Raw genomic sequence first — 23,609 nt, 5'->3', positions numbered from 1 at the left:
CTGTAATATTGATTATGCCCAAAACAGGCTGTGAAGAGTTAACCCCACAATTGGCTTGTTTATATAAGTGAGTCTGGCTGAAGCCTACATGCCAAAGTCAGAGTAACTTGCACTCATATTCTCTTCCCATAACTAAAACCTACTGACTAGAAGGACAGTGTTCTAATTACAACCATATATTTTGTCTAGTCTGTTCCCAATTTGAGAATGCTTTGTCTTGCCCTTTACGAGCCTTGTTTACATTATTTTCCATAGAAATTGCACTTAGCTTGCCTTTACCCCAATTGATTGCCAGCAAAAAATCAGTGCCTGGGACTGGCCTGTGCCTTTCTTGGTTGCACCAGCATTGGTCGTCCTGGCACCTCGGTTTCTCTCTCCCAGCTCTGTCTCTTAATGTATTTGTTTCTCAGGGCTGCATCGTATATTGGGTGGGGTACTGGAACTTAACTGCAGGGGCCTAAGGTATAAATATCCCCCCAAAGTCTCATGTGCTCATTCGTGGCACTTTGAAGAGGCAGTTGGATCATGCGGGCATGATACTTATCATGAATTAATCCACTGATGAGTTTATATCTAAATGTAATGTTGCAAGATGAAGCCTGGTTGGAGAAGGTGGGTGACCGGGGGGTATGGCATGGAAGGGTGTGTCTTCTCCCTTGATTTGTCTCTGCTTTCTGCTGCTATGCCATGAGCTGTTTCTTGTCTGCCATGCCACCCTGTCGTGGAGTCAGCTGAGATTGTGGACTGAAATTTCTACAAGTTGTGAGCCAAAACAGACCTCTCTTCCTTTACTTGAGAGTGTCAAATATTGTGTCTCAGTGATAAGAAAGTAACTAAGATGGGAGGAAATGGGATTAGATGAGATTATAAGGGCAGAGCTCTAATGAGTGAAATAAGTGCCTGTGAGGCAAGAGAGCTAGTTTGTTTTATTTGTCATGTGAAGATACCACGAAGGGTCTATAACCTGCATCCTGGAAAAGAGTCCTCACCAGAATCTGACCATGCTGGTGCCTGATCTCAGAACCTTGAACTGTGATAAATAAGTTTCTGTTATTGGTAAACTACCTAGCTGATGATAATTTGTTATCATGGCCTGAACAAGCTCTCTTAAGTTGTCTTAATTCTTTGGCAGCCAGAGTATCATTTAAAATGTTCTCAGGGGAAACTTGTTCTCCACTAAATCAATTGACTCCATTCCTGTGGCCTCTCTTATAACTATTAAGTCTCTTATTTTAAATTACTGTACTCTTTTATAAAATGTTATTTCCTAGCTGGGCATGGTGGCACATGCCTGTAATCACAGTACTTGGGAGGCTGAGGCAGGAGGATTGCTGTGAGTTCGAGACCAGCCCGGGTTACATAGTGAGTTCCAGGTCAGTCTCAACTACATAGTGAGACCCTGTCTCAAAAAAAAGTGTTAGTCCCAAATCAGTTTTTTTATATTATCAGGTTATCTACTGGAAAGGGATTTTGGGCCTAGAACAATGAATTTACTCTCCTGATTTCTGTTGGCAGTTTTATGGCCCCTATTTTCAGCCATTTCAGGCAAATAAACTATGCCTGAACATGTCTTATATGTTACTGAGTACCTCCTATATGCCAGACATTGTCAGGTAGTAGTTATGCAACAATGAACAAAACAGAAAAAATCCTTGCTCTCATGGAGTTTAGAGTCAAGTAGTAGCTATAGTTCCTAGATGTAGTCATAGTTTTTCTTTCCAGAATAAACCAGGAATATCCCAGGATTAGGAACCTTAGTTGATCTCCACTAATGACATCATGATGTAAAACAATATAGACAACTGGAAAAGAAAAACCTGTCTTACTCTTGGGGGAATAAACAACTTGTATGAATGTATGTATGACCTTTTAGGAGACAATATCTTGCTCTTCAGTTTAGGCTGGGCTTAAACTCACTATGTAGTTCAGGCAGGCCTCAAACTCATGGTAGTTCTCCTGCCTCAGCCTCCTATGTGCTGGAATTATAGGCATATGCTACTACATCTTGCTAACTGCTTCTTCCTTAAACGTAGATCTTTTGTAGTGTTGATATGAAACATATAAGGAAAACATATTAACTTCAGGATAAGATAAAAGCCTTCCTTTATCTAATGTGTAGTATATACCTTATGAGTTCTGTTTGAACACACTGGTTTTCATTTTCTTCTGGGCTTTATTGCTTATCTTGTTCATTAATTTATTTACTCCCTTCGTCCTCCTCCTCCTCCTCATCGACTTATGGCTCTTGTCATCTCATTCATTGATTCATACAATGGTTATTGAATACTTACTATATGTTAAACATTAATGTCTATGGCTGTTTACCTCCTTTTACCTTTATTTGTTCTTTTCACTCATCCTTCTCATATTTTTTGCTGCCTATTCATACATACTTAAAATGTGACAATCAATTCACTTCCATAAAAATCTCTCCCATTAGCACACACTGGAACTCTTGTAAGTACAAGTAGTTAATCAAGGTGCTAGGAAATGCTTAATCAGTCTTTGGTAGATCAAGGTTGTCATTTGGAAAATGTGGTTTAACAGAATTACTGTAGTGTATGTTCTAGTATTTCTCTACCCATATTGCTTCACTAGGTCTTATGTGAATCTCAAGGAACCTAATATTCAGCCCAGTGACTGACACAGGAAATACTGTGGAGTGAATGAATGAAAGAATGCTTTAATTAATTAACTAATGATATCACCAATGAAGTGAAACTTGTGATAGTGCTAAGCATAGAACAATCTACTGTAGCTCTATGTTTATCTGTTTTATGGATATCCCAATAATGGTACAAGTAATTAATTGCTAGATACCTTTAGAAAAGTTCTACATGCCTTTATGAGTAAAAAAAATAACAAAAATTAGAAACCAACAATATTTATTGAATAAAAATTCCTATGAGCCCCACTTTAGCATGAGTACACATTCTAAATTGATTTAATGGGTTAATAACTCTGTATTTACATTCACAATTTTACTTTTTATGATAGGTGTATCTATAAAACACAATAGCATACAATGAAGAAAATAAATAAATCATGACTGAAAGCATAGATCCTACAAATAATGGACAGAGTTAACAGGAAGGATTTATAAACTTCAGAACTAAGGCAAAGCAATTAATGTTTTACTCTTCTGTACTAACTCCAAATCTCGAAAACATTTGTTCTTATACATATCACCTAGCATGTTGTATTGAAATTATTTTTTTGGTGTGTGATTCAGGAGAATGTTGTCTGATCTTTCTGCTGTTCCTTTGCTTGCCAGGTGATCACATGCAACTTTCTAGTAAGATGTTCTTACCTGGTTATTTTTCTGTTGATCATTCTTCCCAAGATATTCATCTTTCTGATTCGTTCTCTTTTAGATCATGCTGCGGTTTTCCTCTAGAGAAATTGCCATCTCAGAGGGAGAATAAAACAATGCGGGCTGGAGATTTAGCTCAGCTGCACAGCCACCTGCCTGGCAAGCATGAGATCCTGAGTTTTGATACCTGGTTAAAAAAAGTCAGGCTATGTTTGTCCTGCATTCTTATCTGTCCACCTGTGAATTCCTGTTCATTTATCCTGTGACTTGTGTTTAGATACTGTAGGGGAAGACAGTTTTTTTCAAACCCTCATGAAATCTGAGTTGGAATAGATCCCATAATAAAAGATAGATTATCAACAGAGTTTTATTAACCTGTGTATTTCATAAGATATACATATATAAGAGACATCTGGGAAATGAGTGATTCTTGAAGAAGTGGTCTTGGATTCTGGCCTATATAAAGTCTTTGACAAATTGTAGAGAAGTGACAAGACAAAAGAGAAGGACTCTGAGTTCTAGGGGTGGCAAGTTGTGGGAGAGGAGATAACTGGCAGATATGTAAGGTTAATTAATTAAGGTTGTGAGTGTAGAATTTATAAGTACCATCTCCAGACTGATACAAAGGCCTGAAGTTGTTTTCAGTGGTTAACCTTTGTTCTCTCTTGGGTGGGTAGGTGGGGGGCTGGGCTGGGATACCTTTTGTGTAAATCGGTATCTTGTTTTTTAGGCAAATAAATACAGGGATGGCAGAGGGTTTTATCGCATCTGTTTGTTTTTACCTGTCTCGTTTCCACAATCCTTCACTTGTTTGGATAGTATGCTTTGATCTCCCATAGCATGACATTCTTTGAAGGCAAAACTAAATTTATCCCAAAACAGTTAATGACCTCCTCTGCTCTACCAGGTGTGTACTTTGTATTGTTTCTATTATTGTGAATTTCCTGCTGTGATGTAAGTATTTCTAGGTATATCTGTTCTTTTTTACTGTGTGCATCTTGAGAGAGGGACTGTTTCTTAATATTGGTTGAAAATCACATGTACACTTATATCTAGAATTTCTAGCATTTTAATAGGACTTGACTATGGGCCATTATGCCCTCCACTTCTCTCTGAAATTCCTAGGAATGTTTGAAATTTGAGACAGAAACTATTGCCACCATATTACTTGAATATAGTAATGTTAAGAAATTATACATAAGTAGAAGGTCAGCAAGGCTTTTGGGGCAGGGACTCTGTTTTCAATATCAACTTCAATCTTTCCAAGGAGGCCCTAGACAAATCCATTAGATAACCTATTGCACAGTCCCAGGTGGGTACCAGTATCTCTGGGTACCTTTTTACATCAAGTACTTTATACCTTCTAGATTTTTGTAAAGTCCAAAGAAAGATTCTGTAGTGTGTCTGTGTGTGTGGTTTATGTGTTCAACCCCCTCCTCTGCCACTCTCTTCACATAAACATATAATCATTATCTTCTTTCCTTTTATCTTTACCTTATTCAGAGTCTATCCTAAGAGACTTCCACTCCTCGGGCAGTTCTGTTGACTGACGACTGTCCATGTGGCTGGGAATCCTCAGGACAGGACCCACTCAATGCATACAGGCTGTTGCATGTGTGGAGGGAAAGAAACTGTTGTAGAGGTTCTAAGTCAGTCTTAAGATATGATCAAACTGAAATTCTCGCATATTCTGAGTCTGTTCATCCTGGTGCCCAAAGTGTAGCTACTAATGATCTAGAAGTTACTCCTACTCTTGAGCACAATTGTTCAGTTTCATAGTTGAACAGCCTCCTGCAGAGATGAATCACATGTTTTAATGGCTGTAATTTTCCAGGCTTCGGTGAGGGTATTAGATACGGGATCTGCGAACCCCCCAGATTTGTACTCAGAATTAAGATACAAGGGGAAAGATTGCCATATATACCAAGTAAAAATGTAAGACACCCACTTAAATGTTAATTTCAGATAAACAGGTTTAGGCATACTTATATAGAAAAAAATTAACCATTGTTTATGTGACATTGAATTTAACTATACACCCTGTATTAATCTGACAGTCTTAATCTGTTGCCATGTACTGCAAGGCCTTAATTACTTGTGGTTAAGATTTTATCATTTGGTATAGTAGCAATGAGAAACCATAGAAAGGTTTTAAACAGGGAATTTTATGAATCAGGTTTGGTTTGTATCTTGGCAACGAAGATTCCATGAGGCTACCAGAACAGTTTTCTGACCAAGCAAATTAAGGTTTGTTACTCGGACCACTAAGGAAAGGCTGCTACTGTGACAACATTGTCTGAGTCGCTTCTTATACTACACTTGATCTTAGCCAAAAGGCCGAGAAGCGATGTGAGTCGCTTCTTATAAGGATAAAATTGAAGGTTGGGTTCACACTTATAATAAATTATTTTATTTTATTATTTTGGCACCAGGGATTGAACTCAGGTCCTTGTGTTTGCAAGGCAGGTGGTGGAACCACTGAGCTAAATCCCCAGCCCTCTTATAATAAAGTTTTTGGAATCTGGTTTAGGCATATCTTTGTCAATGCCTACATGATTGAGACTGAACTTTTATATCAAAAGTATATCGGGGGCTAGGGATTTAGCTCAGTGGTGCCTCCACCTGCCTTGCAAGCTCAAATTCCTGATTTCGTTTCCTGGTACCAAAAAAAAAGTATATAAATGTTTGTATTGTAAATTTTCAAAGATTTTGAAGTAAAACCACAAAGAACAAACATTCATCTAATAAGCTCATTCGGGAGACATTGTAAGAGATGTTTTTCAGATAAATAGAATTCTATGAAGTTTCTAAAATAAAACTTTGCAACTTCTTACTGGCAGGAATTTCCCAGAATACTAATTCCAATTAATATAGAGTATTAAATAATAAAGTTATATTAATAAAGACAGTAAATTTTACCATTTTGTTTTCAGTTCTTACTCTCATGGTTATTCTTCACTGTGAGGTGAGCTCAAACTTCTGTGTTCATGGCACCTGAAGTTTTTAAAAGTAAATGTATTTTTCATTTTTAACTTTCTAAATTTTATGAATAAATACAATGAAATTCTATAACAAAATAAAGAATAACTAGTTAATACATTTCATATCATACAAGACATAAACCAGTAAGACTCTAACAAAAAAGAAAAAAACCACAAAATAACACAAAACTCTTTTCGATGAACTAATATAAGCAAGTAGTATGAATGCAACAAACTAGCATATATATTGAATTATTGTTGAAACAGCAGAACATGTAATTTAGGAAAGTATTTGAATTTCTTTCTATTTATTTATCTCTCTTCTATTTTTCTCTTTATTCATATATATTCATATATATTCATGTATATATATATATTTGTTGTTCATGTAAGTGATAGTTGAGATTGTCTGACTTACTTAATATTATGTTCTCAAGTTGCAACCACTGACCTATGAATGCCTCAAATTTATCTTTTTTTAATAGTAACATAGTACTCCATTGTGTATATATATCACATTTTCCTTATCCATGTGTTGATGAGCTACATTTTAATTTTTCATTCGTCTATGGATAGAAATGCTGCATTGATCTTTAGGCTAATGTGAACAATACTGGTGTAAAAATGGATGTTCAAATATCCCTTCAAACCCTGCTTTTATAGAAGTAGAATAATATGGTAACTCTAGTTTTAGTTTTATTGAGGTCCCACCACAGTGTCTTCCATAGTATCTGTGCCTTTTTACATAGCAACAATGTAGGGGATCCCACTTTCTTCACATAATCACTAACAGTTGTCATTTTCTGATTTTGTTTATGTAACTAGCCATCCTACTGTACATGAAATAATATCTCTTTGTGGTTATGATGAGTGATTTTGAATATCTTTAATAAGTTCAGCTATATATATATATATATCTATATCTATATATATATATAGTCTTTTGAGAAATATTAGTTCAAGTCCTTTGACCATTTTTATCAGCTTTTTTATTGTGGAATTTTGGAAATTATTTATGTATTTTGCATATAAACACAATATATGTATGTATATCCTTTATGTACACTTTGAAAATATTTTCTCCCATTTCATATAATGCCTTTTTATTCTGTTGATAGTGTTCTTTGATGAATAGATGTTACAATGTTTACATAGTTTAACTTACCTATTTTTCTTGTTTCCTGTACTTTTGCTATCCAAGATTATTGCCAAATTCAAAATCATGAAACATCCTATGTTTTCTCCTATGAATGTCATTGTTTTAATTCTTTCATTGAGTCTTCAATCCATTTCAAATTCATTTTTGTAGATGGTGTTTGGTAAAGGTCCAACTTCATTCTTTTTTCTCAATACCGAGTTTACCCAATGACATTTGTTAAAAATACTGTCCTTTCCTTATTGAGTGATCTTGATACCCTTGTTGAAAATCATTTCTCCATATGTTGGTTTATTTTTGGACTCTGTATTTTGTTCTGTTGGTCTGGATGTCTGTCATTATACTGTTAACATTCTTGATTTTTATAGCTTTATCTAAGTCAGAGTGGACTGAACAGTTAAAACGATGATTATTTTTCAGTCTATATAGGGAAACTTTCTGTTTAAAATAATGTGAGGACCGAGTGCAAGAACTAATATATAGGGCTATTTTTGGTGACTAATTGGAGATATCTAAAAAACAAAAAATGAACATGAAAAATGGATCCAACAGCTCCTACATGACACAACAAAGAGTAATTTTTTGTTTGTTTTTTTGAGACAGGGTCTCACTATGTAGTTGAGACTGACCTGGAACTCACTATGTAGTCCAGGCTGGTCTTGAACTCATAGCAGTCCTCCTGACTGAGCCTCCCAGTTCTGGGATTACAGGCGTGAGCCACCATGCCCAGCAAGACTAATTTTAACTAACTTGGAATTGGTGAAAAATCAGAAGTCAGAACAAATTGCATAAAAAACTTTTTACTGAAATAATAGAAAATTTTCCAAATAAGGGAAGAGAATTTAACATACAGATAAGTGGGACACATAGAACCCCAAGTAGCCAAGATCAAAAAAATAAAAAAAACTTTTCCACAACACATCACAGTCAAAATTCCAGAATTTCAACACAGGAAGAGAGTCTTAAAAGTGGTTTGAGAAAAGTAACAAATGCCCTCTAAAAGAAAATCTATTAAAATTATAGCAGACTGCTCAACACAAACCTTAACAGCCAGGAGAGCTTGGAGTGAAGTCCTAAAAGAAAACAATCTCCAACCCAGACTGATATTTCCTGCAAAACTATTTTTCAAAATTGATAGAACATAAGGTATTTTCATGATAAACAGCCCTTGGGAAATGCATGACCACTTAATGAACACTCCAAATAATTCTCAGGAAAACTGTAGAAAGAGACAGTGAAGCCAACAGTCCAAAAGGTCTAGTAGAATTAATACACCAGGCAAGATGAACAGTTAATTAGAAGAAAAAACAAAGAAATCAGCAACAGGAAATAATACAATGACAGGAAAAACTCAGTTTTTTTGAGTAATCACTCTTAATGTTAATGGTCTTACTTTCCCAATCTAAAGACAGACTGGTAAAATGGATCAAGAAACAAAACCAAACAGTATATTTTATACAAGAAATACATTTAATCCAAAAATAAACTCATACATTAAAGAATCAAAGAATGGAAAACAATATTCAATGCAACAAGAATCTGAAAAATGTCCTATATTAACATAAAATGCATTAGGGCCCGGGGATTTAGCTCAGTGTTTCAGTGGCCTGCCTTGCAAGCGCAAGGACCCGAGTTGAATCCCTGGTACCAAAAAAACAAAACAAAACAAAAAAATCATAAAATGCACATTAATCCAAAACTGTTGAAAGAGGCAAAGAAGGTGACTACATATTGTTTAAGCAAATAATCCATCAGGAAGAGATAACATTTATTAACATATGCACAAACAAGGGCACAGCCAACTTTATAAAACAAGTACTACTGGACATAAATGTCCAGATAAATATAAACACAGTTATAATGAGGGAGTGCAATACCCCACTATTACAAATACACAGAGCAACTAGGCAAAAACATCAATAAATAAACCTCAGAGCTGATCAAAAACTGTGAACAAATGGATATAAGAGACATCTACAAAGTGCTCCATCCAACAACAGAATATATATTCTCAGGAGCACATGGAACTTTCTCCAAAATAAAAAACAATCCAAACAAAAACTAGTTCAAGGAAAAAAATCATAAATATGAAATGAAAAAAAATCAATGAAATTTAGACTCCCCCTCATACAAAGAATTGATGAATGGAAGAATTGTTTTTTCCAGAGATTAAGCAAAATAGGTAAACATTTAACCAATATAACCAAAAATGAAAGACTGAAATTAATGTAATTAGAAATAAAAATGTGAAATTACAAGAGACACTGCCAGAATAAAAAATATTATTAACAACTACTTTGCAAACTTGTATGTCAATAAGTTGGAGAATTCAGAAGAAATGGATTCGTAGATAATATGATTTGCTCAAACTCAGTGCTTCATTGCTGCACTGAAAACAAAACTTCCCTGAAATTCTAATGCCAATACTCTTCAAGCTTTTTAAAACAATTGTAAGAGAATAAGTATTCCCATAGCCATCCATGGAAGCTTCCATTACCCTGATTGCAAAACCAGATAAGGATCCAGCCATAAAAGGAACTATAGACTGATCTCTTATAAATATAGATGTGGAAATTTTCATCAAGATACTACCAAAGAGAATGCAACAGATCATCAAATAGATCATATACTATGAACAACTAGGCTTCATATCAGGTTTGCAAGGGTGATTTAACATATACAGATCAATAAATGTAATGTATCACATAGAAAGAAGGATAAAAATACTTGACCATGTCAATAGAACAGCAAAAACTTGGCAAAATCCAACATTCTTTCAGGATAAAAACATTCAAGAAAATAGGTATAGAAAGACTTTCTCTCATTATGATAAAAGCCATTTATAACACATGTATAGCTGACATATTACATGGAGAAAAACTGAAACATTTCTTTCTAAAATCAGGAAGAAGATATGGATTCCCACTATCAGCACACCTTTTCAACATTGTACTCAAAACATTAGCAAAAGAAAGTAGGCAAGAAAAGGAAAAAGTGATATTATTAGCATTTGCAAATGACATGATCCTCTACATAGACGCCTCCCAAAATCCACCAAAAATCTCTTAAAATTAATAACCAAATTCACTAATGTAGCAGTATACAAAATAATACACAAAAATCAATAGTTTTCATGTACACTAATAATGAACCCACTCAGAAAGACATTAGAAAAAATTACCTTTCATAGTAGCAGTAAAAAATTAAATTCTTAGGAAATAATCTAAATAAAGAAGTGAAAGACCTCTACAATGAAAACTATAGCACTCTGAGAAGGGATATTGAAAAGGATATCAGAAAATGGAAAAATATCCTGTCTTCCTGCATAAACAGAACCAATATTATCAAAATGACCATACTTCCAAAATTGATAAACAGATTTAATATTATCCCAATCAGAATACCAACAACATTTTTCACAGAACTAGAGAAAACAATTGCAAAATTCATACAGAACCACAAGAGACCTAGAAGAGCAAAAGGAATCCTGAATAACAAGAGCAAAGCCCAATGCATCACAATTCTAGACTTGAAGTTATATTACAAAGCTAATGTGATTAAAAACAGCATGGTAATGGCCCAGAAACAGGCATGTGGATTAATGGACCAAAATGGAAGATGCAGAAACAACTCTAAGCACATTGGCTCAAAGACCAAATACTTCAAAAGAAAAATGGCCTCTTTAATAAACGCTTCTCGGAAAACTGGCTATGCACGTGCAGAAGATTGAATCTAGACCCATATTTCTCACCATGTACTAAACTAAAACCAAAATGGGTTAAAGAATAAATTGTTAAAACATAAACACTTAACCTGCTGGAAGATAAATTAGATAAAACTCGAAGTCATAGGCTTATGCAAAGACTTTCTGAACCAACCTCAATTGTACAGGAAATAGTACTGAGAATCAACAAATGGGACCATATCAAATTAAAAAGTTTCTTCACAGTAACAGTACAAAGCATTGAGTGAAAATAAAACCTACAGAATTGAATGATAATTTTTCCAAGCTATTCCTAATGCAGAATACTAATATCTAGAACATAAAATCCTAAATTACAACACTCTAAATAAAAGACCAAGTCAAAATGGGCAAGTGAAATGAATAAGCATTTCAGAGAAGTACAAATGGCCAATAAATATACAAAGAAATACTCCACAGTACTGGTCATTAGAGAAATGCAAATGTGGGTAGAAAGAAACCCTTCTACATGTTAGGTAACAGAACCTTTATGGAAACCAGTGTGGAGAGTTCTCCAAAAACTAAAACTTTTTTTCATTTGACATAGCTGTTCCCCTTCTTAGGCATGTTCTTAAAAGGGTTGAAGACATCGTATCATGGTGATTCATGCATACCCATGTTTGTAGCTGCATAATTCATAATAGCTAAATCTGGGAATCAGCCTATATATGTTCATCAGTGATTAGTGGATAAAGAAAATATAGCATTTATTCACAATGGAGTATTCTCCGCCATAAAAAGATAAAGTTGAATCATTCTAGGAAAATGGATGCACCTTGTGACCATAATCTTACCTGAAATAATCAGACACACGGCCTTAAATATTTTATGGGTTCTCTTATATGAGAAACTCTACATATAAAAAAAAGTGCAAAATAAAAGATGAGTAGTGGAAGTAGTGAGGTAGATCTTTCTCAAATGGGAGAGAAATCAAGAGGTGGAGGGAGGTTGAGGGAGGGTAGGAAAGCGGATGTAAAAAGACAATAAGATATGTTATTTACTTGTACCAACCCCACAAAACAATGTAAACATTGTGTTGCACAGTAATAGAAAAAAGATATAAAACCAATGGGGAAAATACATAAGCTAAAAAATAATTTTCAAAGAAGAAAAAAACAGACGTTATTGCAGGCAAGTAAGCTAGCAAGTCAGTGTGAGACTTTTTTGAGTTATGAAGAAAGATGGAAATATGTTCTATATGGAAGGGCAGGGTGGTCCTTTCAATTAAGTATTTCTCAGGACCAAAGAGTTTGGAAGATCTCTTAACCTTTGGTATTTCCTTGGAGCAAACAGCACAGGTAGAATTCAATATATTGCTGTATTTAATTAAATTTAATTTCTTTGTCTAGATTTTGAACAGAAAATGATTTGCTGTCATTGTTTTCCTATGTTGATACGTAAGTAGCAAAAGAATCCTGATTTGGTTTCAGTAGCTTCATTTCTTTTTCAATAACTCTGAAACTTATTGTTCCCAACTAAATACATTGTAAATATATAGCTATGTACTCAGACTACTCTCCACCTTCCAAAATAATAGTTTATGATTCAGAAGTATACTTAGGGAATTTCAAGTATACTTAGGGAATGTGCTTATTTAGTTTCCAATATAAATTTGTCCCTAAAACTCTCCAATTTAATAAGTGAAAATGTTACACGTAATGGTGTTCATATCTATTCTCTGCTGGACGAAGATTGTAATTTTTTACATAATTCTGAATATTTTACAATTTCTTAAGTTTATAAATTAACAATTTCTTGGAAGACTGGCTTTTTATTCTACTCATCCTGAATATTTAAACTCAAATTTTCCTATCTGTGAATCATTGAAACAACTTTCTTGCTACAGGGGTTGACTATTTTCTTATTAAAGCCAAATTTACTAATTATGTAGTCATAGTCCTTTGTTACAGCCCTCATTTTAATTGTTTTTGAATTTGCCTCATGCTGTAAAGATTGCTTTGGAGATGATCTTACTTAGTTTTGTTGTTTTCTTTCAGAAAAAAGTAGTCCAGCTTTTGTCCTTTGGGCTTTTATTCTCATTTATAATTGAGGTACATTTGATATGCAGAGAAATATACAAATCTGAAATGTACATTTTTAATGGAGTATTTTTTGTGATGTGGAGAACTGAACTTAGAGCCTGTGCATACTAAGCAAGTGCTCTGCCACTGAGGTATGTCCTCAGCCTGGGAACTTTTACAAACTTGTCTATTGGTGCACAAAACTGTAGAATTCTCAATGAATTTCCACAAAATGAACAAATCCATGTGAGTAATACCCTGATCCCGAAAGAGGAGTTTACTAGATATGATGGGTCATGCCCTTCATCCCAGAACTGGAGAGGTTGACAGGAGGTTAGCTGCAAATTTAAGTCCAGCCTGGACTATGAAGTAAATTCAAGATGAGCCTGAAGTAAACAGCAAGACCCTGTCCCAAAAAGCAAAAAAAAAAAAAAATAGCCATTATAAATTGTGCTGCCATAAACATTGCTATAAATGTATACAGTAGGGTATTCAAGAGAATAGGTTTAATACGGGACACATAATTATTAGGATTATTTTATACTATTAACCCAAGAAGTCAAAAGCAGAGGAGTACAAGAGAACTGTCTGTGTTCTAGAGATCTGAAGAATCAGATGAGGGCTTAGATCCCACAGCAATGTCCACCATGAGGCTGCCATAAACATTGCTATAAATGTATACAGTAGGGTATTCAAGAGAATAGGTTTAATACGGGACACATAATTATTAGGATTATTTTATACTATTAACCCAAGAAGTCAAATGCAGAGGAGTACAAGAGAACTGTCTGTGTTCTAGAGATCTGAAGAATCAGATGAGGGCTTAGATCCCACAGCAATGTCCACCATGAGTCCAGCTGAAGGCCCAACGCCCATGGCAGTGTCCTCCACAAGTCCACCCAAAGACTTAGAGCCCATGGCAATATCTCATGCAAGTCGATACCTAGGATCTGTACCAGGAAGGTGCAAGGGCCAGACGTGGAGGCTAGAAAGTCTATAGCAGAGAGGTGAAGGGCCTGTGCCACCAGGCTGAGTGATCTGCACTATAGTCAGGAAGTGACACTCAATGCAAAGACCAGAGTTCCCCTAGAGAGAAGAGCAGCTATCCACAGTGATGGCCAGGAACAGAGCTCCTCTCAGGATGAGAATAACTGAGTTCCTATGAGGAAATCCAGCTGTGGCAAGCTTCTCCAAGAAAATGATCAGCAAACAATCTTCCCTTCTAGTTCTTCTTTTATGCCTTTGGAAACAATTCTTGGGTGGGTCTTCCATGCTCAGAACCACGCTGACTCAGTTCAGCTTGGCATTCCAAATTGACCAGTAGTTAATCCCACACACAAATTACTACAGTGTGATTGGGGTGTGACTAACTCCTTTGGGAAGATACCTTAGGAGGACAATCCCTGGGTCAAATGTAGCCTCTAGTTTTAGTTTTTTGAGGAATCTCCATAGTGATTTCCACAGTGGCTCTACCAGTTTATAATCTTTACAATAAAGAAGGATTCATTTTTCCCCACAGTCTTACCAGCATTTTTTATTGGTTGATTTCTTGTTGATGGCCATTCTTTCTGAATTGAGGTGGAATCTCAGTGTTGTTTTAATTTGTATTTCTCTAAAGGCCAGCATTGTAGAACATTTTTTCATGTATTTATTGGCCATTTGTTGCAAAATAAATGATAGATATTAGGAACTGTGGAGATCTTTTTCAAGTGGGAAGGGGAAAAAGAGATGGAGGGGGAGGGAAGGAAGGGAAAAAAGGCTTTAAAAATGGTTGAAGAGGGCTGGAGATTTAGCTCAGTGGTCCTGCCGCCTGCTTCAAAAGCGCAAGGATCTGAGTTCAATCTCTGGTACCAAAAAAAAAAAAATGGTTAAAGAAAATAAAATGGAAATAGAACTTTTGCAAATGAGGAGGGAGAAAGGGAAGAAGAAAGGGACAAAACAGTAATTAAGATGTATTTTAGGGCCGGGGATTTAGCTCAGCGGTTTGGTGGCCTGCCTTGCAAGCGCAAGGACCTGAGTTCAATCCCCGGTACCAAAAAAAAAAAAAAAAGATGTGTTTTGTATATGTGCAAACTCCCTACAATAAATGCAGTCATGTTTTGCAAATGTACTAATAAAAAATTTTAAATGTAAAAATTAAAACAACAACAAAAAAAGACCCAGCCAGGTACAGTGTCACACACCCATTATCCCAGCACTCAAGAGGCTGAAGCAGAGGTATTGCTGTAAGTTCGAGGCCAGCATGGACTCTATAGTGAGTTCAAGGCCAGCCTGAAGTACATAGCAAGACCTGTCTCAAACTCCCCAAAATAAAAAAGAAAACACGACCAGAAAATTATATATAATTTTATATAACATTACCTACATTTCAGATATCCCCTTCTGACCTTTCCAGTCACAATCCTAAAGTTAACTATGCTATGATTTATTATAGATTAACGGCCTTATGTTTACTTTTTATATAAATATAATTTCTTGTTATACACTCTTGTATCTGGCTTCTTTCAATATTTGCATAATTCATTTGTATCAGTTTTGAGGGATCATAATTCACTCATTTCTAATGCTGCATAGTATTGCAAGGTATTAACAAACTATGTTTATCTATTCTCTTGTGGTAGATATCAGGGTTATTTGATTTATTTCTAATTTGATCCTGAGGTTTCTCTCTGGAAAGTGGTTTAAATTAAAGCTGTGCCCTGCTAGGCTCAAAGAGATTTGATTGTAGATGGGTGTAATGTATTGCTCCTGGGCTGCTGCCTTATTCTCAAAGACAACCTAGTTGTCTGATCCATGACTAGGTATCCCACTCATAGGAAACTTATTTGTACCAGTAGTTCCCCTGTGACTCTTATTTGACCTGTGTCCTATTCTTGCCAAGATAGCCACTCTGCTGCAGGAGAGGCTTAAATGGGAGAGAAGTTGAGTCTGGAAGTGTTATTTTGGTGAGCATAGGTATGTCCCTTGGATGAGACATAAGAGGCAATACAACAATGATACAAATATTCAGTGACAAATTGTTTAACAGCCTGCAAGGGTGGGAAGCAAAGTGGAGTGATTTATTCTCTAAAGCCTTTATTGAGATCTGGAGCATTACTCATGCAGGATTCCTACAGTGAGTTCTAATTGGTTATTTTAAAATAAGCAGGTGCAAGTTCCTTGTGGTCATTCTATTAATGGGAGGTGGTTACTATGGCACTATGCAGAATGGTGGGGGTCAGTGAGACAAGGCCAATTGGTGATATGTATATATTCCATGGGAGAGTTGTCCCCAGTAAGTAATTGTATAAGGCAGATAACTGGATTGACTACATTGAGGAACTGAAAGGACATGGAAACCAGAAACTGTCAAAGGTGACATACTAAGCACTGCTTCTGATATGAGAAAATTAAATTTGTATTCAAAATCAAGGCAAAGTAAACTATAAGAATTCATCAAAAATGTTTCCACTTTGCATATTGTCCTACAACTGCTGTGAACATTCTTAGGCCTGTTACCGATATCTCTGACTGGAATTCCTTGGTCACACGGTTACACTCAGGTTTAAAAATTTTTCTTGAGGTATTCCTTACATATCATACAATTACTGATTTCAAATATACAATTCATTAATTTTATTCTACAAAGTGATGCTATAAATCTATTGCAGAACACTTTCATATCCTCTGTAAGGTCCTTTAGATATATTTATATCTAATCCCCATTTCTTCCCCTACCCCCAAGCCACCAGTAATCTACTTTCTGTAAGCATAAAATTTGTCTTTTCTGAACATTTTATAAAACTGAAATCACATGACAAGTAGTGTCTGATATCTGCCTTCTTTCTCTTGCAATGACATTTGCTGAAATCACGCATGGTTTAACTAGGGGCTATTGGTTCATGTCACTTTACTTGCTGAATAGTGTTCTATTATATGGATACACTACATGTTTTCTTTGCATTTGCAAATTGATGAACATTTTGGTTGTTGCTAGTTTGTGGCTAGTTTGAATAATGCTGTTATAAATGTTATAAATGTTTGTGTCCAAGTCATGGTGTTATATATTTTTATTTCTCTTGTGTAGATACCTTGGACTAAATTACTGAGTTGGATATTAAATTTTTATTTAACTTTTTGAGAAACTACAAAACCATGTTCCATATGTTTCACATTTCCACAAGTACTGTGTGAGGATTCTTGTTCCTCTACATCCTCACCAAAATTTATCAAGAGCATCTGCAATGCTAATTGTGGTTTTAATTTGCATTTTCTTAATGACTAATAGTGCTGAGAATTTTTTATGTACTATATAGCCATTTGTATATCTTCTTGTCTAGTCATATATTTTTGCCCTGTTTTGATTCGGTCATTAATCTTATAATTAGGAGTTCTTTATCACATAGAAATTTTCTAATATTTTCTGATGACCTTTTGCTGATCTTTCATTTTCTTAATGGCATTTTCTGAGGTGCAAAAATTCTAAATTTTGATGAAGTCTAATTTATTATCCTTTCTATAATGAAATATACATTTAGTGACCTATTTAAGGATTGTTTGTCTAAAAAAATGTCTCACAGATTTTCTCTTTTTTTGCAAAAAAATATTTAACTCCTTTGTTTATGTATTTGATCTATTCTGAGGTAATTTTTGTTTATAGTATGAGTTAAAAGTCCATTTATTTATTTATTTGAGGGCCAGGGATGTAGCTCAGTGGCACCTTGCCTGCTTCACATGCTCCAAGTCCTGAATTCTATCCTTGGTACCTGGGGAAAAAAATTTAAGAATGACTATTATTTAAAAGAAAAAATAAGTAGTGGTGAGAGTGTAAAGAAAAGAGAACCCTCTTACACTATGTAATTTAGTACACCCATTATGGAAAACAGTATGGAGTTTCCTTTGATAATTTAAAATAGAACTACTGTGTGATGCAGCAATATCACTACTGGGTATATACCCCAAGGAAAAGATATTAGTATGTTGAGGAGACTTTTGCTAGCCCACGTTTATTGCAATGCTATTCTCAATAGTTGTAAACTGAAATGACCTAATTGTACATTGACCTATGAATTGATAAAAGAAGCTGATAAATATGTGCTATGTAATATTATTCAGCTTTTCAAAGGGGGGCTCTTACCATTTTTGACAACACGGATGAACCTAGAAAACCCAAATAAACCAAGTATTTCAGGAAGACCTGAAATTAACCAAGTATAGAAAGACACACACTACAGGAACTCATATGTGCAATCTTAAAAAAAAAGTTCAGTTTTTATTACTAAATTACTACAATAGAAAATCCCAGGTATAGAACTTGAAATGAGCAATTGATTATTCAAGAATGTATTTTATAATTTCCACGTGTTTGTATTATTTGTCTGGTTTCTTTGTCATTCATTTTGTGTTTCATTGTACTAAGATATGATAATATTCATGGGGTAATTTTGATATTTTGCATTTACTTAAGAATGGTTTATGGGCTCACATGTCGTCTATTTTGGAGAAAATATGCTCCTAAGAAGAATGTATATTCTGTTGTTGTTTTAGTAAATACTCTGCAGATATGTAGTAAGTCTATATATGTTCAAGGGTAAGGTTTAACTGTGATTATTTCTTTGTTGAGCTATTTCTACCAGTTGGGTATTGAGGTCCTTCACTATGATTGTGTTGATTTTTATCTGATATTTTTTTCCAGTTGTGTTTGTTTTATGAAGTTCAGTGCACCAGTGTTTGGTGTGTATATGTTTGCACTTATTCTCTCTTCCTGTTGAATTAATCACTATGTACTCACCTTCTTTGTCTCTTCTGATCAGTTTTGGCTTCAAGTGTTTAAGATAAAAGAGCCAGAAAACGAGGATCAGACCAGGACTACAACAAGCCTTTATTATGGGGAGGATCTGCCAGGCTGTCTCCTAACAAAGGAAAAAGCATCATGGTTGAACAGGGAGCTTCTTTTATAGGAGCAGGGTGGGATTAACCTCAGCTGAGGTGGAGGTGACTGAGGTAGCATTAAGAGAATGTAGGAGCCTGTGATATCACTAGGAGGGGTTTGTGACATCACTGTTTACTGGGAGGTAGCAAGTTTCAGGTTACTCTTTTGGTATGAAGAGAAGCATGACTGGAAGAATTGCTGTCCCTTGGAAGGAGAAGCCATATTTAACATGGAAGCTGCTATTCCATGTGGTAGCCATCTTAAGGCACAGAGTATTATGGGAAGGAGGCTACTATTTCATGTAGCAGCTATCTTGAGGCAAGGGAAATCTAACAAAGTCCACTTTGTCTGAAAACAGGGTAGCTAGTCCTGCTTGTTTTCTTGTCCGTGGGATATTACTTTCCATCCTTTGATTTTAAGTCTATGAATTTCTTTTTGGATAAAACATTTTTTGTGAGCTTGTTTGGAAGTTCTAGCAGGGGATCACAGCTACTTGTATACTGAGGAAATAGTCCTCCTCTAACAGGGGTGATTGTCCTCTTCAACTGAGCACCCAGCTTCAGAAAGATCACAAAGTGCATGGCGTGGTGAGGGAGGATGGGGACACCTTCCTAGCCAGATAAATCAGCGGAATCAACCCTGGCAATCAATGGGATGACAGATGTTGCAGCCAGATTACCCTCACATCCAAAATATATATATTTTTTGTATACAGCATACTCTTGGATTGTATTTCTTGATCCATTCTGCTTATGTGTCTTTTGATTTTTTATTTGAGACCATTCACTTTCATAGTTATTACTGAAAGTTATTGACTTGTTTCTGTCATTGCAATATTTTTATTTCACTGTTCCCTTTTTCTTTTTGCTTTAATGTTCACTCTGCCTGTCATATTCCTTCTGTTCCACTTTTTGGCATTGTTAGTTTCATTGTGTCTTCCTAAGATAGCTTTGAACATTTTTGAGAGTGCTTCTTTTGGTTAAGAACTTTTTAAGATGCTTGCTCTTTGTCATGGAAATACCTCATTTCCCCATCAGTTTTGAAAGATAGTTTTGTATTTGGAAATTGTTTTCTTTTAGAGTTTAAAATATTTCACTTCAAGCCCTCTTAGCTTTTAAGGTTTATGTTGAGAAGTCTGCTATCATTTTAATGGGTTTTACACTAGAATTAATTTGCTGGATTTCTGTTTCATATCTTTTTCCTGGATTAAAATTATTTTCTATGCTGTCACATGTTTTGTCTTATTTGGTTTACCTCATTTAGTTTTAGTGTCTCATCTAAACTTGCTGATTGTTTTGTTTATTAAGTCCATTATCTATTTATTTATATCTCCTGTGAGCATGCTGCAAACCTTACTGATTTGTTTTTTAATGTCCTTTTTATCATTTCAAATAATGCATCTTTGTGGCTTTTGATTTCTATGCCCTCAATCCCTCAAGAATCAGCTTTGAGGGAGTTCTGAGCTTTTGGAGGATTTTGTAGCCTTTATTTTCATATTTATATTGTTTTTGTGCTGGGTTTTTTGGGCACTTATAGTGGAAATCATTTGTTTCTCTGATGGAGATCTCTTTAGTTAGTGACAGCTTTTTGTGACACTCTCTTTGTCCCACAGTCTAACCCCTTTTGTTAATTTGTGAGGGTGGCTGAAGTCCTGTTAGAGCGATACTCTTATGTTCCTAGGGGCATTCTGCAGCTGTGGAACTTTGCTCTTGTAGAACAAGTAAGGAGAGTTTGGGAGGGTGTAGGTTGTGGCTCAAATGTAAAACTGTATTTTTAATCTTTGTATTTTTTGAAAAAGCAAAACAAATTTTCATAACCAAATAATAAGATAATGACAATAGTATTATACTGTGTCATTATCTTCAATGTAGTTATTCAGTAGAAGACATAAACCTAAAAGATTCTTACAGAAAATAAACTGATAGTAACACAAACTTTTTCTTCAACATACTATAAAAAATTAGTATAAATGAAACAAATTAACATATATATTGAAATATTTTTAAAACACATTATGTAATTTGAGAAAGTATTTGAACTTCTCTCTGCTTCCTCTTTATATCTCTTCTCTTTTGCTCTGATTGTGTATATAGTGTTTCTTACTGTTTTGAGATTGCATAGATTTCACCAGAAATGTTTCTTCATTCACTGTATACTGTCATAATAGTTTCTGGAGACCAAATCATTGATTTTTGAAAAAAATTTTCTCTAATCATGTTGTTTTCCTAGGAATATTCACGGAGCTCCTTATGCTGCTATTTGAGATATATCTCTGATAATTTGTAGAATCATTTTATATACAAAAATGTACTATAATAGTAACAACTAAACAAAATTTCTAGGCAATAAGATTTGCCCTAAAGTCTATATTTACTGCACAATAGCATCTGGTTTAGTTTTACTTACTAATGTGTCACTGCCTTCTTATTACTGTGATGCTGCATTTTGAAGCATGTCCAGCCTATCCAGCCCCAGGACTTTGTAGCTGTTTTCTCTTTCTGCTATGATTTTATCATGCATATATATGTATATATGTATGTATGTGTGTGTTACATACAAGATTTATTCCCTATGCTCTTCAAATCTTCGTACAAAATTTACCTTATCCCAGGCTTTTCTTATCATTTTGTTAACAGAGCTGTACCTCACTTTCTTTACCACTTTGCATTTTTCCATTTTATCACTGTAACAGATGGCACGAAGCACCCCAGCAAGCTAGTGAAAGCAGAGGTACAGACTTTATTCACCTAGGCAGAAGTGGGCAGATGGCAAGGAAGAGGCTGCCAGCCCTGAACAAAGAAAAGACAGAAAGCTTTATAGAGCATTGGTAGAGAGATCTGGCATATCTCTCACATATAGGGGTCAGAGCAAATATTTTTGGTGGAGGTCCATGCAGTGATCAAAGCAGATATATGGAAATTTTCAGGTGACTTGGCGCTGAGAAGATACTGTACTTTGTAGTTGTTATCTCTATGTTGGGAACATCCCATTCTATGTTCTGTGTCCAAGATAGCACCGCTTTTGTCTAGCGGAGACAGCACCTGCTTCAGCTGCCTATTTTGTTGTGTTTTTTTTATCTTGTTAAACTGTAGCTTGGAATAAGAAAGCATATTCATTAACCATTTCATGACCTGGTTGGGCCTGACAATCACCACTTAAATGTGTCATATATATATTGTACCAGGAATTGAACTCAGGACCTTACACTTGTGAGGCAGGTGGTGGTGGCACCACTGAACTAAATCCCCAGCCCCATTTTACTTTTTTTGTTTAGGCTCTCTTTTCTGTCACTATCACTTACACTCCACAGGGGAAATAACTTTGTGTATTTTGTATACGGTGTATGGTGGCATACCTAGAGCCTAACAGTGCTATGCACTTTTGTGTGTATGTGTGTGTGCGTGTGGTGATGGTGACTGAACCCAAGGATTCAAGCATGCTAAGCATTCACTCTCCCAAACAGAGCTATGCCCCCAGACTCCATAGTAAACTGTTAAATATTTTTAGAATGAATACATGGGCTACACTATAACAATTTTATCTATATCTAGAGGTACACTTTCTAGGGGAATTTTTTTTTTTTTTTTTTTTTTTTGGTACCGGGATCGAACTCGGGTCCTTGCGCTTGCAAGGCAGGTGGCAGAACCACTGAGCTAAATCCCTGACCCCCTAGGGGAATTTTCTATGATGATGAAGATGTTCTTTATATGCATTGCCCAATATAAAGGTGTTAGCTTTTTGTATCCATTGAGGGCCAATAAAGTTATTTATGCAACTACATTTGTTAATTTTACTTAATTTAAACTTAGAATACCAGATGTAAATATGGCTACTTGACAGCACAGCTGCAGAGATGGATTCACCTTGCTTAGGTATCTTTTCAAAGCTTATTTTACTCTTGTTTATATTTATTAATTTGGACATTCCTGGCATTACCAACATTTTTCCTACATATTGAGTATGTGCTAAGGTTCTTGGGACTTTATAGAAACTCCTTTTGGTTATAACTGCTGCCAGTAAACAAGGCTAGATTCTAGGGAATAGGCTAGATATGAGATCACATTCTGATTTCTGCTCAATTTAGAAATAAACATCTAGCTTTTTTCTTTTATTGCTTCTTTCATATAAGGTACATCTTTAAAATACAAAGTTTTATTTATTCAGTGTAATATTTTTCTGCAGTAAAAAGTACTGATACATCTTTAGCTCCTTTCCTCCCATTTCTAAATGTCAGTAATCTTATTAGAATCTAAAGATGTAGGGAAGGTGTGATACGTAGGGGAAGAACAAAAAGGGAAAAGAAAAAAATGTGAGAGAATGAAAAGATGAAAATAAAGTGTTTGTAGATGGGGAGGGGAGGAGGGGGTGAAGGGAGGGCAGAGGTAAGGGGAAAAAATGAGAATCAAGACTTGTCATGTAAAGGTACATGATCCCAACAATGAATGTAACTGTACTGTATCCCTAAAATTCACCAATAAACTCAAT

General features: G+C 35.2%; 1 protein-coding gene and 1 pseudogene across 4 annotated transcripts in view; one reads left to right on the top strand and one right to left on the bottom strand.

The window, feature by feature from the left end:
- The window catches only part of Ophn1 (oligophrenin 1), a 418,396-nt gene that overhangs the window by 255,188 nt on the left and 139,599 nt on the right, over nt 1–23,609 (top strand). The gene's annotated exons all lie outside the window — the stretch shown is intronic.
- On the bottom strand, nt 5,584–5,662 carry LOC117284796 (annotated as a pseudogene).

This window comes from Fukomys damarensis, unplaced genomic scaffold (genome assembly GCF_012274545.1).
Source record: "Fukomys damarensis isolate Sample0158 unplaced genomic scaffold, DMR_v1.0_HiC HiC_scaffold_39, whole genome shotgun sequence".
Taxonomy (NCBI): Eukaryota; Metazoa; Chordata; class Mammalia; order Rodentia; family Bathyergidae; genus Fukomys; species Fukomys damarensis.
This window is presented reverse-complemented; position numbering and strand designations above follow the sequence as displayed.